The 17654-nt window shown below is 42.7% G+C and overlaps 1 pseudogene; it reads right to left on the bottom strand.

Moving 5' to 3' along the window:
- Positions 1–2107: 2107 nt before the first annotated feature.
- Positions 2108–17654, bottom strand: part of LOC147684532 (vomeronasal type-2 receptor 26-like) — a 54500-nt pseudogene continuing 38953 nt past the window's right edge.

The raw sequence follows: 17654 nt of genomic DNA, 5'->3' as shown, positions 1-17654 counted from the left end.
AGATACTTAACCCCTTCCAGGCTCATGACGAGCTGGGCTCGTCATGGTGTAGCCTCCTCAAACACTGATGACGAGCCCAGCTCGTCATGAACAATGGACTTTTGAAAAATCCATCGGAGCAGCAAAATATCGCTAGCAGCGATGGTGTTAACAGGAATAACACAAAAAAACATAAAAACATGGATCGTTTGAGCGTTCAAGAAATCACTGTTGTTCCCTAGGAAGACATCTGTGTTTGATCTTAACATAAATATGTCTACTCGGACATGGAACACTTATTCCGATTACGTCGACGTTTAACCCCCAAGAAAAAATGTGGGTGTAGTTGAATACCATCACCACCATGTGGGGTCTTCCTCAGCACTTTATATACTTGTGTGACTTCACCCACCTTGCCTAGGCAATCATACATAACGTAGTGGGACAGCTTTCAGCTATTCAGAGCCTTTTTCACATTGCAAAAAATAATTGTTAATGAGCGAGAGACTCACCCTAGTTCATTAGGAAAGCCATAGAAAAACAAAATACCAACCACACACAGGCAAGAGCACACATTTGTTTTATTCTCTCCTAGTGCTTTTGTGTCCATGAGAATGACTCAAATGACCCCATACCTTCTATGCGGATTTCAGGGTAGCTCAAAGTGTTCAAGATTACAAAACTGTCTTCTTTATTTTTACAATCATTGCAGTAACACAAATCATGCCATAATCATTAAAGTCATAGAGCTGGAGGTTTCATTTTAGGGAATGTATCAGTGGTGAAGATATTAGCAACTTTTTCCTTGATTACAGGGCCATCGTGGAGCTTCTTCTAACAGACAGATTTATATAGTTAGTCATTAATTTATGTCAACATTGATTTATTTAGTATATATTCATTTTATTTTAGACATATACCGCCATCTGGTCTGAGGCACCAATGGCAGTAGAAACATAAGTAAAGTCATGTGAGGTATCACTAATTGGGAACGCCACATTTTCTTTTAACACGTTTACCGCGGTGAACATTCTGCCGCGGTGCGGTGGTCTACAGAGTGAGCGGGCCGCGTCGGCCAACGGTCGTTCGCAGCACCCGCAAACGGGTTAATGATAGGGTGCAGCTGTCCAAGCCTGTGCTAGGGCCACCGATTGAGGATGTGTTGTGGCACAGACGGTGCAGTGCAACTAAAACATACTTCAGCACCAGCATAGTTCATAGAATTGTAACTAGTCCCCTGGTCCATTGCACTTCCAGAACCTCAGGTGGAAACTGAAGAAATATAAATGGGCAGATGAGGAGTACAGTCTCATTTTCATACACTTTTTGTGACATAACTATAAGAACTTTGGGCCAGATGTATTAATTGGCTCTCTGACTATTGTTCTGCTAGGGCGACGAGCCACGAGATTTATAAATGACTGGCAAGCTGGTGGTCATTACGAAGCACTGGTATGGTCCGTCATCATTGTTCCAATCAATGCATTTTGCTGTTTGGTGCAAGGCAGATCCTTGCACCAAACAGTTTTCTTTTTTTCATAAAAAAAACCAAAAAAAAAGATAATGGATCCTTGCCATCGAAGTCATCTCCCATGGCTAGGGGGCATTATTTATTTTTTAATGTCCCGCACCACCAGTGTTTGGCTTGGGGTGATGGACAGTAAAAAAACAACTAGATGGTAGCCCATTCTAATTGGTGGGACGGACATATAGCCAATTCTCTGATGACCCTTACTCTGTCAGGCCATTGGAGGGCTCTAACCATGGCAAAGACTCCGCCATGGTTACACCAGTGTTCCACCTTCATATTAATCGGGCGGGGTACCATTATCTTGGTGGTAAGGATAGTTTGTCACCATTGCAAAGGAATGTCATTACAGCCAATATATAAATCATCCCTTTGTCTTTCAAGGGGTTTGTTGCTCAAAGCACTATTCAATGAAGAGATGGAAGCATTCCTTTTTACTATAATTTCTAAAGCATGGTGAGATCAAGATCAATACTGTAGAGCATTGCAATAATTGAGAAGATATCATACATGTACAAACTGGGGGGATTGGTGAGCAAATTTAATCGCATATCATTTGATTTGCCTCTTTTAAGGACAAGTCACATCAAATCAATTTTCCTATCTAGTTTTGATGGCCTCCATTGATTTTGTGATTAAGTGTTCTCTTGTGTTCCTCTCCGGTCTCAGAAAGATAATATATATTTTGGGAGAAAAGATGCAGAACAGAAGGCCTGCCCCAGAGGATTAGATCGCAAAAATTTCTACTGCCACCAGATATTTTCCTTTTGTGCTGATGTAGGCTGGTATAAAGGAGAACCAGACACTGATGAACACCAGCATGCTGAAGGTGATGAACTTGGCTTCATTGAAGCTGTCGGGCAAATTGCGAGCCATAAATGCTATCCCAAAACTTATAACTGCCAATAGTCCCAAAAAGGTCAATGTAGAGTAGAACATCTGAATGGATCCCTCGTTGCACTCAGCTATGATCTTCCAGCTGTCTGCACTGTTGTTAAATTCTGGAAATGGAGGTGAAGTTCCTAGCCAAGTAATTCCAATAGAAAACTCAATAACAGAGCAAACCAGCATGATGATGTAAGAAGTCCTGGAGCCAACCCATAACCTTAACTTGCTGTTTGGCTTGGTGGCCCTAAAGGCAATGACCACTGTTAATGTTTTAGCCATCACGCAAGAAATAGCAAGTGAGAATGTTACACTAAAAATCACTTGACGGAGCATGCAGGTCACTATGCCAGGCATGCCGATGAAAACCAAGGAACAGAGGAAACACAGCATGAGAGCAACAAGGAGGAAATAACTAAGGCAGACATTGTTGGCCCGCACAACTGGGGTGTTCCGATACATTATAAAAATGCATAAGACACCAGTGGCATTGAAGAAGAGGAATACTGCTACTGAAGCCAAGATGATACCCAGTGGTTCTGCGTAGGACAAAAATTCAATTCCCTTAGGTATGCATTTGTTTTTTTTGTAATTTGACCAGTGATCTTCTGGGCATTTCATGCAGTCCAAGGAATCTGTTGGTGATAGCAGATGACAGGCTCAAATATTATTCAGTGATATTTAGACAGTATTTACAAAACAATAACATAGCACAATGTTGCATTGCAGTCACCAACAGTGAACATTATAGAGTGATATATAAGTGTTCCAATGTATATGTGAGTACAGAATAACAAATACAAGTTAGCCCACAGCTCCCCTTAAATCCTGATCAACCTTCATTACCCCAACTACTGGTGTGGCATAGTGAGCAACATAACAATGGATTCAACTCAGATATCTAGAGTGGGAGTGAGTGGCTGAAAGGTTTCAGCACTCTGTCTATCATCTTGTTGCGGTTGCTATTAGAAGCCCATTGCACCTTCAGTAGTATGTTTAGGAAGACGTTTAACTATTGTATGCACTTTCTTTTTATTTGGGTGTCCTGTTTGACTATTCAAGTGCATGGGGTGCTCATATTTGTTCCAGCACCTTAAAGTTAACTAGGGTGGAAGGTGGTCTTCTGAATATCTCCTGGCCAGTAGGTCGTAAACATTTGATCCTGCTTATTTCTGTTTATCTTTCTTCCTGTACTGTTATTGCCTATTTTTTACATGGATTTGGGGCTACTTCAACTGTAACACCTTACAGGTCGAAGAGAATAGCATATATATGTGTCTGAACCAATCCACTGTCCAATTTGGAGGATTGCATCAAACTGGCACCTATTTTACTATGGTTATCAGCGTGGGCCAACCCTGAGGTTGGCCTAAATAGAAAAGTTATTACTGATTGCCTTCAGCAGGATAGGGGTTATCACTTCCTTGGTTAGCTTATGTTGCTTCAATTGTAAAAGAGCTTGGTCACCTAGAGCTATTTTGCTTGCCCTCACGCATTATTAAAGCAGATGAAAAGATAGTAAAATCATTTTTCTTGGAAAGATGATGCTCCTTAAGGGAAGGGTTTGAAGGATGTGAAAGCACTGTGCACAAGTGTAGGAAATTATGATCTGCTTTTATGATTAACCAACACTTTTTTCCTGGTGCTATGTAGTTTCTGACTAGTCTGAACCCCAGTGCTTTCTTCACTAAATTATTACAGTAAGTACTTAGGTACATCCCAGATTGGACACTGGTGTACCATTCTCAGTCCCTAGTATATGGTACGAAGGTACCCAGGGCACAGATACACCCGGGGTCCCTGCATGACTGAACTTAGTGTTGGGTAGTTAAGGGTCTAGCACAACCCTTTCTCCAACCTCAGAGGGTTTAGTTCCCTCTAGGTTAGGTAGGTGCAACACCACACTACACCTAGTATGTCTTCAATAGGAGAAGCCAGTGGATCTCAGCCTTCAAGATACAGTGGCTTCACATTCTAGGTACTGAGGGCCCTGTGTTCCTCTAGGAAGCTCAAGTCAGGGAAAGGCCCTAATACTCAATGCCTCCTAGAGGTGTTACTAGTGGATGACCTACAGAAAGCTAGCGGGTCAGAAGAAAAGGACCAAGTGTGTGGACAGGGAATAGAAGATGGGTCAGGAGGGACCCCCCTGTATGACCCTGATTCTAACCCTGACCAGGAGGAGTCTCATGACTCCCACCTTGAGAACTCAGATCCCCCAGAGGATAGTGCAGATGGCACAGAGGGTGTCCCTAGCAATGGGTCTCCCTTTGTTCCTCCTGGGAGGGTTCAGAGTAGAGGTCTAGATCCTTCTCTAGAGAATCCAATTTCTTCAGGACATTCTATAGGGACCTCCATATCTAGTAAGAGAGACAGCTCTTGGGACAGGGAGTACCAACTGCTTGAACTTGAGAAAGCAGGGCTTAGGCTCAGGAAAGATCAGTTGGCCCTTGACGAAGAGTCCTTAGACGTCCAGAAGGCTAGGATGAATCTGGGACTAGAGACCCATGGTGGGAGGAATAGTGTCCCTTGAATCAGAGAAACTCCTCTTGACAATAAGAACATGAGCAGGATAGTCCCTTCTTTGCAGGATGGGGATGATATCCATAGATGGGTTACTGCTTTAGAGAGAGCCTGTAAAGTCCAGAAGGTCCATCAAGAGCAATGGCCAGCTATCATGTGGCTTTCCTTACCCAATGCTGAAGAGTTCTCTTATAGATGGGTTTGGCTTAACCACTGAGCAATACAGGATTAAGTTCAGAGACACTCTGAAAGCACACACCCAGAACTGGGTACATTTTGTAGACAGTGCTATTAAAGCTATGGAAGGCTTGCTTCATGGAAGCAAGGTACAAAACTATGAATAATTGTCCCTCACTTTTACTGGCCTCATATATCTGAGGATACAAAGGAGTTTTGTCACTCCACTTGCCAAGCCAGTGGCAAGTAAGGTGGCACCACAAAGGCCCCCTTAATCCTACTCCCAGTGGTTGGGGCCCCCTTTGAGAGTGTAGGGATTGACATTGTTGGTCCCTTGAACTCTCCAACTGCATTTGGGCACAATTGTATACTAGTGGTGGTGGGCCATGCCACTAGGTACCCATGGGTCATTCCTCTTAGAACCACCACAGCTCCTGTAGTGTCCAGGGCCCTCCTGTGAATCTTTTCCACAGTGGGATTCCCTAAGGAGGCTTTAACAGACAGAGGTACAAACTTAATGTCTAGTTCTATCACTGCCATGTGGAAAGAGGATGGAGTAAACTACAAGTTTACGACATCCCACCATCCACTGTGTATCTCTGACCAGCACCTGTGCCACTGGTGGCCAATGATGGGTCACCTGGTCAGTAGCAATTACCTGACCTATTGAATGTGACTACTTTGTATTCTCAACCCTTGTTGAATGTGTGACCCTAGTGCTGTACTTGTTTACATTGTGGATGCTATGCCTATTTACAGTGTTAAAAGCCACATTTAATTTGTTTTAAGATTCTCTCTCACAGATGCCATTCTCCTAAGTAACTTGATGAGGCATCCTTAAAATCTTCAAAGTTATTTCATTTCACATAATAGAACATTCTGATTCCTCATTATGTACCCCAGATAAAATGTCTCACCTGTTCGATTGGCGATGCTCCCATCTGGGCAGGGCACACAGGAGAAGCAGCACTTGGGACGCCGTGCAATGGTAGATTTCCTATGTCCAAGAGGACAACTTTCACTGCAGACTGACACAGGGGGCTGAAATAACAATAGAGGTTAAACCACTTCTGAATCATGATGCCTCATGAAAGCCTCAGTATGTATGTGAGTGATGGTTCTCTAGCCTGTAGTCCTGTTAAATCTGATAGCCATACTGATGGCGCAAATTGTAAACATTGTGTCCCATACCTTTTCTAACACCATTGTATCTATGGCATTCTAAATGTCACAGTCCATGGGGACTTTAAAGGGGGTGTAGGCATAACTAGCCACTTAAACTTCACTAAGCATGTGGAGGAAGTGAGCCCCTGGAGAGGGCTGACCTGGAAGGCTGTCTCTTATTGAGAGTGTTTTTCATCCAAACATGAATTTTCAATACATTATAAAAAAGAATTTATCATTTTTTCCTTGGCTTTGACCTGGCAAAAAGCACACATTTTGGTATCAGACACCAGCTTTTACTTTTTTCCTAAATAAATGTACTTTTACTTGAACACTAGATGCCACTAGTGAGATTAAGCCTTCATTGTACCACCCATTAAAGTAGCCCTATGAAACACATCTCTTGGTTTGCCCCAGCTGCCTTGGTGTGTAGTTTAAAATTGCCATTAAACCAAATGTTTAAATCTCGTATCCTTTGACGTTTGGAATAACTTCTTCACTTCCTCACATTGCTAAGAGCACGGATCGGGTGCACCACCATCCATTCTAATAGGAATTACATTATGTCATCCGAAGCAGGATATGTTACACATTTTTTTCTATTGTAGAATCACGAGCATGATTAAGTAAATCAGCCATTTTTTAAGTCAGTATCATATATAATTTCCGTTAGTGACTGTAATAGTTACTTGTTTTTATATCTAGAACTTATTGTTTAGCCCCTGATGAAGGGCCGACATTGACCCAAATGCATTGGGTTCCATAAGGATATGGATGATTAACAAAAATGCCACCAAGAAACAATTGGAAAATTGCAATAAAGAATAAAATTGTAAACTGAATTATGGTTTAATGTTGTTTTTTGGATCTAAACAAGTTGAAAAAAGCGATTAAAACAGAAAAGGAAAACAATTCTCTTTTCCACCGAAAAGTGCTCCCTGTCAGTCGGACAGGGTCCCCCTCTCCTGACATTCCTGTAAATTCTGGCAGTGATAACCTCACAAAGTCCTTTTTCACTTTAGCTTGGCTGGCTATCCCTTAGGAAACAACAAAGGTTACATTATAGTATAATGCTTCATTTCAGTTTGAGAGTAGCTAGAAAAATGGTCCAAGGTTTAATTTCAAAAGTAATGTATAATTCAAGTTAATGGTCAAATCGGGTCTTATATTCCTATTTCAGAAATGACACTTGTGCAAAGTTGTCATTTCTCTGCCTAAACTAAAATGGACTTTCTTTCAGTGTCTAGTTTCACCTAGCTTGAATGGCTCCCCTGTGGTGAAATGTGTTTTCTCACTGCCAGTGGACAAAAGGCATGGGTGTGGAGAATTTTTCTTCCTACTTGAACAGGATGGCCCTGTGGGTTTTGCCAAGTCTCTTCCTGAGCTTGAAATTATGCCTATCCTGTCACTCGCATATGTAGCTCACACTGAGGCCTGCTTCTCTTTATCTTCTTAGTTAGCTTGGCTCAAAGCCCAGTGGTAAGGGGAGCTGCTCCTGAACTGCCTCGCCAGGAATGCGCAGGCTCCCGCGCATGCCCAGTTTCAAGAAGAAGGCGAGATAGACCAGGAAGAGATGACCCCGCGATAAGGTAAGTGCAATTAAATATTATTTTAAGTTTTAATCTTTTTAGTATTGCGTTCGGGAGGCGGGCGGGCGGCGGGCGGGCTGCGGGCGACAACTTCTGTTTTGCCCCCGAGTGTGCGGAAATTTGCCCCGTTTTTCCGCCTTCTTTGCGGAAGGCGGAAGGGGCAAATCTCTGCCCATTCCGTGGGCGGAACAGAAATGTCCGCCCACCCCAGTTATTGCAGTCATGAATTTGCCTTTGGAGACACTTCTCGATTGCCTCACAACTTCACTATGTGCAGGTTCTTGATATCTTCACTGTTGTGAAACAGCAACACAGCACCCTAGAATCTGAAATGTATAAAGTGCTGAAGGTATTAGTCATGTGTAGACTGGGCTTTGCTAATAGTTTTTAAAGGGCTCCCACAACTCCTTTTGCCCTTGGCAATTTTGCTGCAAGATTGGTGCCCGGGACATAACATTATGTCATATTCCCCTAATCTCTCAGTGGTTTGCAGTTGAAACCTGGCGTATCTTTATGTAGGTGTTCATATACAAAGCCATTTAATTGAAACCTCCACGGTAGGTGGATTACAAGCTTTCATCTCTAGCTTCTATCATACACTACACTTCCAGAAGAACTGACTCCTTGAAACCCTAGCACTCATGGCTTTGCTTGTGAGCACACTTCTCAGTTTTAACTCTATCAAACATAGTTTCTTCATATGAAACAATGGGTAACAAAGATCAGAATATTGTTTATGTATATGCAGGGCAATTTCAAAGATACTTTTTTTTCTCTATTCTCCATAAAGGCTAGATTTACAGAAGGTATGCAGTGCTAAAATAGTCACTCATGCGTATGCTATGGTGTTCCCACACCTTGCTTTTATCCTAGCCTTTAGCGTAGAGCCAGAGATTGCACATGGTGGCATGATCCGCCAAGGAGCCAACCCTATGTTGTCAATAGATGTCAGTAGCTGTAGAATGCCACTTCTGCTACATTTAGAATGTTAGTGTCTCCACACCTTCAGTGTCCTCAATTTAATATGTGGAGAAGTGTGGCTCAAGAGGTTGGTGCGGCAGACCCTGATGCAGAGGTCTGGCCCGGACAAGGGTTCAATTCCCCGCCTCGGCGGGTCTTGGGCTCAAATTTCCCCGGACCTGACAATTCTCGCCTCGGTGCCTATTCCAATCATGGAGTCCCACTCTTTAACTCTGGGCAATAGCTTGCTTAATCTCCACAATGGCCCATCGCAGCGGGATGCCTGGCTTTCACCTTGGGAATGCCCAGTATTGGGTTATCTCGCAGGGGAATACCAGGACAGGTTCCCTAAGCAAGCGCTGGGACCCTTCCGGGCAGCCATGCGCTCTACAAATCAAATTTCATTTAATTTCATTTCATTTCATATGGTACATGAAGCATAACGCGTGATAAGCTCAGTTGTAATTCATGCTCTTAAACAGCTAAATGCAACCTGACAATAAATGCATATGATTGGTTGCGTTAATTAAGTTGCTTAGCAATCTTTCTTTCACCCAAAGAAACTATTGTAAAACGTTTAATGGTAAGATGATCAACATAATTCTTACCTGAGTGTGTTTTCCACCCCATAAGATGGCGTTCTCATCAATGACCAGTTTAAGGCCTATGGGAGCTCTGGCATCATAGGTCCCCACTTTCACAAAGCTGCTGGTCTGATTGGATGTCATGTGCCAGTACAACAAGTCAAGAAATGGCGGAGAATCTCCAGATGAATCAAAAAACCTCTCACTTTCTGTAGCAGTCTCCATGCGAACATTTTTAAGATAGTGCAATATCTGAACACAAATCATACAATTAGATTCCAAAATGCAAACAGAGGAAGATTACCTATGAGGTGTTAATTCTGCATATGCAGGGAATTTAAGGAAAAAAATCATATGTTCGTCCTGCATTCCAAAAATGCTGTTCACTTACTCTTTTGCCACAGTGTCACCAGGTTGTAGTGAGGGTGGTTGGCCCACCAGATGTAGGACCGGGAGACCATCACTAGAATGTCCTGCTCAGAAACTCTAAAAAAGAAAAGGTTTTCCCAGGGAAGAATATTTATAGCCCCCATGCACAAGGAGAGAACCTACATTTGCACGCTTCACGAGTTTTCTTTGTGTTCAGCCATTTCATTTCATTGAGCCTACAGTGGAGTCACATATCCTGTGACTCGACTCTAGGCCTAGATATCACTACCTGGCAGTCTGGGATCTCTAAATAGGCAGAGGAGCACATCAACAGAGCATCTGATTTGGGGTTTTCCAACTACTCTAAATGAGAACCAGTATTACTCTCTCTTGAGTGTAACATTTTTCATGCCTATCTTAACAATGACTAGTTGTATCTCATCTTTAAGGCTGTGCAAGCACACACACATGTGTTTCAGCACTTTGGGAATTCTGGCAAGAACTACTCTGCTTTGAGAATGGAATGAAAAGGTGGCAGTCATAGATAAGCCAGTGAGTAAAACCTCAGTGTAGAAGATCACCATGGATGTTGTAGGAAAGTAGGATCTGCTTTCATGGTTACCCCCACTTTTTGCCGTGTGTATTGCTGTTTATGACTAGTTTGATTGGGATCCTGATAACAGGACCCCAGTCGCTGTGCTTTCTCCCCGAATTTGGTTATGGTGAGTTCTTAGGTACATCCCAGATTGGCTACTGGTGTATCCTTCTAAGTCCCTAGTATATGGTACTGAGGTACCCAGGGCATAGGTACACCAAGGGTTCCTATGGACTAAAGCATGAATTATGCCACCCATTGGAGACCCCGCAAACTGTGACGACAGGCCTGCCATTATAGCCTGTGTAAGCTGGTGCTTGCACCACTTACAACAGATATAGGTTTCCCTATATCTGAGTTTACTGCACCTAAAACCCCAAAGCAGGTTTTTCAATCCAGACAGCACGGTGCTCGGTTCAAAGTGTGAGGGTGCATGAGCGAGACACCCCTGCAACCTTCGGAGTACATTCTCCCGTGTTGTAAGAGCATCAGCCATTACGATATATAGAGTGGCCATGCGTCATTACGCGATGACCATCTTTAAACTGGTTGTAATGAACCCTGTCATATTTTGTATCAAGCAGGTTGGACTCAAACCCCCACACTGTAAATGGTGTTGGAGGTATGATTCCATGCACTGTTAAGCTCCTCCAGGAGACCCTCATTGCTCCCGGTACCAGTCTTCCAGAACCGGACAGCAAGCTAGGGCTGCTGCCGACCAGAGACATGTTTCTGCCCTCCTGCTGCTGAACCAAGCTTGAGCAGGTGAAGGTAGAACAATAGATATCCTGTCACAGGGAGGTGTGGCCGCCTCCCAGCCAGGGTTTAGTGTATTGGGGCAGGGTAAGGGCACTTGCCACCCCCACGGAGACTGCTTGCAGGGCACGTAGGCCAGTCCAAACAAGTTCAGGGAGTCATTGGCTCCCATTCTGGTGCGAAACTGGACAAAGGACATGGGAGTATCCTTACCACTGTCCAACCCCTCCCCTGGGAGGAAACCTTGAATTGTCCCAACCCTTTGCTTAAGGTACTTCAGGGCTTACCTCTGGGTGGGTCCCTAGATAAGTTTTGTGGGAAGATTCATATCAAGACACCACTTCATCTTCGACCGTCTGGGCACTCTGGACTTCGCTGGCCCTAGCTCTGGGCTCCAAGACTGCAACTGGGACGACTCCTGCTGCTCCTGGTATAGTCGTCCTGCATGTCTGTAACAATATCTGTGCCCTTTCTCCATACAGGACCCTTCCAAGACCTGTGGACATCCAAGACACCTGAAGAAATCTCCCTAGAAGCGAAGCAGTCACTTTCCTGCATCTGCAGGCACAGCAATTAAGCTGATGGGTCTGCTGATCCTAGGCTCCCACGGACTCTGAAGGACTAAGCAACACATGTGGTGCTTCTTCACATCCCTTGAGGCCTGCCCTGTCCTCTCACCAAGATCGAGGCCAGTATCCCTCGTTGGAACTGTAGGTTCCGAGCCCCTATGCACCACGTCAACTTGCCATTGCAAAGGCTTGTTGGCTTCTTTCCTCCAAGATCTTCAAGCTCCAAGTAGCCCCAACCTCAAGCATCTCTTGTGACCAAGATCTTTGTCCACACTGCATCGCTTGCACAGCGGGCCTGCATCTTTGTTGAGCTGCTCCATGTCCTCTTGAGACTCCAGTGCCTCCGCGGCCTTTGGGTCCTCTTGAGAGTCTTCTTTGATTTCAGTGGGCTCCCCTGATTCCTCGGGCCTGCTCTGACAGTTTCTGTTGCATGTGTTTGTGGCGTGTCACCTGGACCTTGTTGGTCCTGACAGTGCACCTTTTTTGTTTTCCACATTCATTGCAGTTGCCAAGACTTGTTGGTGCTCCCGACAGACACCCACCCCACAGCGCTAGACATCCAACATGGAGCAGCTCGTGCAAGGCTCCTGGTCTTCCATAACATTGCCTCATCCGCACAGCTGCAGCTTTAAGGTCACCGGCCAACTCTCCTGCAACACCTGGCATCAGTGGCCATTCATCTCCCGTGCATCCTGGTCACTCATGAGTGGCATAGACAGTATATAATTGTATGTTTTTTTGTTTAAAACTTGGCTTTGATGATAATCTAGTTACTTTCACTTGGAATAGAGATTAATTGATACTGAAGTGGTTTTGATTTGTAAAGGCCTCTACAGTGTAAACTAATGTAAATAATGTTTTATTGTTTTGTATAAAGATTAATGTATTTATGTATATAATTGACTTTAATGGACTGCATTGTAAATGGTTTGTAGCCCTGAAGAAGTCCTCAAAGGAGGACGAAACGCGTTGGCTACTTTGGAAGAAATTAAAATTAAAGAGAGAAATCAATAAAGGAGTTTGAATAACAAGCCAAAATCTGTTTTGATTGTACATTGCACATAAACTTCTTTTGTGTGCTGATCAAAATCGTATGTGCTTATCTTCTGAGTATGGTCTTTGCTTGAGTTATGGTTCACATACCACTATTTTAGTATATGGGTTGGTCTCCCTCTGGAAACCACTGTGTATTCATACTACGTACCTGTTTTATTTGCAAAGTATTGTGTGCATTGTATATATATCCGGGCATGAGCTATTTGTATGTGTTAGTGAATGTCCTATAATAAATGCATATTTTTATAAATACACTGTGTGCTTCTTTTTCACTTAATCTATATCAATAAGATTACGCTCTGGTAAAACAGGCTACTTTACACTCCTTCTGGACTAAGCCTGAAGGCTGCTCTCCATGGCTACCACTTAGAGAGCTTTCTAGGTTTGTCCAAGAGCACTAAAATCACCACTAGGGTTGTTTGGATTAGTGGAGGGTGCCCACTTACATAAGTGTGCACCATATACTAAGCCTCTTCACAGATGTGCCAATAATGAGGAGACTGAATGAGACGTCTACTATTTAGGCAAAATACGCTATACTAACTTTTGTAGTTTTGGATAAAAACTCCCACACACTCACCTGCCACGGCTTAAAATCCTTAGAGTCTCCACATGATCTGTTTGTGAAAGGACCTTCCTGCGATTTGCAATAAAGCAGATCATGCAGTGCTTTTGCCAAGGAATAGGTGGCTTTGTATGCAGAATATGGGTACCTAAAATCATCCTTCTCAAATACAGAAGCATCAAGAGATTCCAGGTTTTCTGTCCCAGAGCAATGTCCATCCACATCTGTAATGTTACCAGATTTTGTTTCATTCACGAATTTGCAGTTGAAGACCTGCTCCCAGAAAACCTTCAAGAATATATCATCAGTGTTCTTAAAAGGGTGGATGTTGTCAAGAAATCTTTTAAAGCCAGGAATATGTCCGCTGTACACAGCTAGTCCCAATGTCCCGTTCAATGTTTCCCATAGATCTCTTCTGGAAAATACTGGAGACGGAAACCAGGTCGTAACTGCAATCCAAATTTTTCCGCCCATCCTCTGCTGAGATAGCACCTTCAGTACTGGGGTGATCTGTACTGCATATGTGAAACAAATGACCACATTGACAGAAGATGTTTGCAAGATGTCAATTACATTGTTTAAGTAGGCGCTGTTGGGTTCTGTGGGGAGAGTCTCAAAAAATTCAAAGCAGATCTCATTCTTTGCTGCCTCCTCCTTAAACATCTGACTGCCTTCCAGGCTTAAGTCATTGTTTGAGGACAGAATTCCAATCCATGTCCAGCCAAAGTGGAGCAGTAACTGCACCAAAGCATGTGGTACGAATGAGACGCTAGTCACTGTCCGTAGGAAAGACGGGTACAGGAATTTGTCACTTAGGCTGGGGAGCGCTGCTGCATAGCTGATCTGTTGTGGATGTGGAATAAGCACCTTTTAATTGTCTGCTTTAGAAACTCATGTCAAATATTTGATATCATTAAAGGTACATAAAAGTTATGAAGATTGTTAATTAGTGTGTTAATTAAAAATTGGTGCAACAGTTTTAAATTTAAATTAAAACGATCTTAACTCCAGAAGAAAGAGGTCATGAAAAACCAAAGATAGAAGAATGAATCTATAAATGAAAGAATAAGGGAATTATTTGTACATACCAACAGCTGCCCTGAGATGTCTCAGCACAATGAAAGATAAACACAAACAAATCAAGGACTCAGTATACATGATGATGAAAAGATAGGTTTTTCAGTTTTAGTTTCTCTTGAGCTAAAGCCCAGGAGGGAGCTCACACCAATGGGATGACTCCAAGAAATGAAGGAGAAACCCCAACTTTGGAAAACCTGTTTGTCAATATTTGCAAAAAAGCAATGGAAGAGGACATTAGGGTGCGGGCAGGGGTGTCAGGCTGAAGCGGAGTTCTAAGATACGGCAGGCCAGAACCGGAGACAGCCATATGTATGATACAGAAAGCTTTAAAATTTAAATTCATTGTTCTTCTCAATGGACTGCCAATAGATATTTTCTAGATACATTTTGGGAAAAGTGAAATGAGGAGGCATAGCCCTGAGAAAGTCCCCTGAGGAGGCAGAACCTGTTTTGGCTGTGTTGCTGTTATAAGTATTTCATGAGGCTGTTACACAACTGTGAATATTTATCCAAAACACCACCACTGTATGCTCAAACTCACTTATGCAAGAAAAAAACAATGTATTGATTCAGCAGTCTATTGAGAACTGCCCAAATATTTGTACAGTTGTGTACTTTCATTGATTACTCTACTGTCATACCTCACAATGTATTGAAATGTGGTACAAACGACAGTCCAGAGTCATTAGGGATACCTCAATTTCCCACCTGCATGGATGGTTTAGTTACAGAAACAAGAAACTAAAAATGTCAGACTGTGGACTAAGTTGCAGATTGGGCACCTCTATTTCATTGGATTTAAGTTTAAGCCTGCTCAAAGACATCATATAGGAGACTGCTCTAACGTAGTCCTGAAACCTGCTCTGCTGGCGAAGTGTAGCTCCCATTGAGCTGAATTAGAAGCTGAGTATCATTGGCAAACTTAAAGAAGGTATAGGTGAATAAAAAGAATCAGGATTGCTTAGGGAATATGTACATTTTAAATGAGGTAGTTCTAATGAAAGAACCCTATGTGTTCCACCTGGTCAGTTTGAGAGAAGAAGAATGAAAAGGCAACACCGAGCCAGCTCAATGACATTCCTGAAGAATGACTTAAACCATTCCAGAGCTTTGGCTCTGACTCCATCTGACAATTGTCTGTTTCTCGATATACTATTGTCAATGGTATAAAAAGCTGCTGAAAGGACCAAGAGTAACATGGTGCAGTTCTGATTCAGAGAAGAATGGAACAAGCTGCCATAGCCAGTTTCTGTTGCATGGAATCTCCCAACCCAGATAGTGTTGGGTCGAACACTCAAGAGGTTTACAAAATATGGTCAACTGATAACTGACTAATAGTTTCAGAAGTTTGGCATGAAGGGCTAATAATAAGATGGGCAAACAATTGGACGACCTCACCCTCCCACAGAGATCTGTCATCTACCATAGGTTGCTCAGAGTAGAGTGTTGGCAATCTGCACCAGTCTATGCTTGTACCCCTTAAAGACTGCACGTATAGGCAAAGATCTCCAACAGAGAGTGTACAGAGGTCTGAAGGAATATTTCCTGTTAATTTCAGTACAGAAGAAATGGGTTTATTTGAACAATTTAGTCAAATCAACATTTACACACAATTTATGACTTTTTAAAGTTATCAAAGACAGATTGTTTAATTAAGAATGTTGAGTTACTGATTTTCCTATATTAATTCTTGGTAAATTTCGGAAAAAATCCACCCTAAGGACAGTTTTCTTGATTAGCTAAATAATTGACAATGAACTGTTCTTAAATAAAGGATATGATCTTAAATTCCTATGAAAACCCAAGCACAATTTCATTGTACACCACCAGTCTTCAGAGCTTCAAATTAGCTTGAAGGCACCCTTCTGAAATTAGTAATTTAAATGACTTATTCTCTGGTTTCCTGTGACTCTGTGCAAGGTAAACCTAATACCATCAAAAATATATTGGGCCTGATTTAGAATTTGGTGGATGTGTTACTCACTAACACAGGGGCAGATATCCCTTCCATTTTATTGCAGATGACATAGGATATAATGAACTTGCAATAAAACAGACTGGATACTAGCCACATTTGTGACAGTAATCCATCACCAACTTCCTAATCAAGCATGCGAGAAAGTGGATCAGAAGTTTTACCCTTTGATTTGGTCTCTGAAATGAAACTCAAACACCTTCAGTGGGGGAAAGCAGCAGGTTGTGACAGAGAAGGGCTCCACGAGGCTGGGCAGCCACTGGATGAAGTCCTGGTGAAGCCATAGACTTCTGGCAGGAAAGTTTAGAGAAAACAACATTTGAAATTCCTATCTAAGGAATGTCCCTTTCTTTCGACTAGTGAAGATTTCTATGTTCTAGCTTAGTCACTTATTTGGAGCCCAGATACCTTCAGCAGGGAAAGGCTGCAAGCTTGAGCCGAACAGGACTAGATGGAAAAGGAGTGAGCAGGTCCAGATGTTGGGTACATCTGCCTTTGATAGGGTAGGCCTATTATAAGTTCATTAAGTCCCTACACACTGCCCAGATGGTCATTCTTTCAGAGCAACAGAACGCCTTCCCACACCTTAGGCCTTTCGAACAGCTTTGGGAGCAAGCTCAGACCTCCTCAAAGGAGCTATTCAGCTTTTGGGCGATGGTTGGAAGCTCATGCAATGGGCTCAAGAGCGTTTAGGCTGAGAAACTGTAACTTTTTAAAAGTAACTTTTCCAAAATATTTATTACAAATGCATCTTTATCAGTAACTTGATGTTTGTAATAAATATTCTTAAAGGTCAAAGTATTACCTTTGTAGCTATTTCCCAGGCAGAGATGACATTAATAAATGTAATATTGTATCCCAATGCTTTCCTATGGAACAGCTAATGTGGCTACAGTCAAACTACCGTTTGGGCCCTTGTCACTGTAAGGACATGTTTATCCACAAGTTTGCATATGCCTTACTTTTAAATACCATGCACCCTGCCTTATGGGTATTAAAGCCTAGATAACAGTGACTTATCAATATTTAAAAGGAAGGTTCAGTCCTGTCAAAGAGGGTCATTTTGACAAGTCAAGCTTGCAGTTTTAAAGTTACACAAACAGGCTACTCCGACAGGCCTGCAGTCATGTTTGCACTGTCATTGTAGTGGAAGGCACAATTGGTGCTGCAATTCACTAGTGACATTTAACTTACAGGCCTTGGGCACACTTTCTACTAGATGCTAGTGACTAAAATGTAAGTTGAATACACCAACTGGGAGTGGAGCTAATTTCAACATGTTTTAGGGCCAGAGCAGATGCAC

The sequence above is a fragment of the Lissotriton vulgaris genome, chromosome 10 (genome assembly GCF_964263255.1).
Source record: "Lissotriton vulgaris chromosome 10, aLisVul1.2, whole genome shotgun sequence".
NCBI lineage: Eukaryota > Metazoa > Chordata > Amphibia > Caudata > Salamandridae > Lissotriton > Lissotriton vulgaris.
This window is presented reverse-complemented; position numbering and strand designations above follow the sequence as displayed.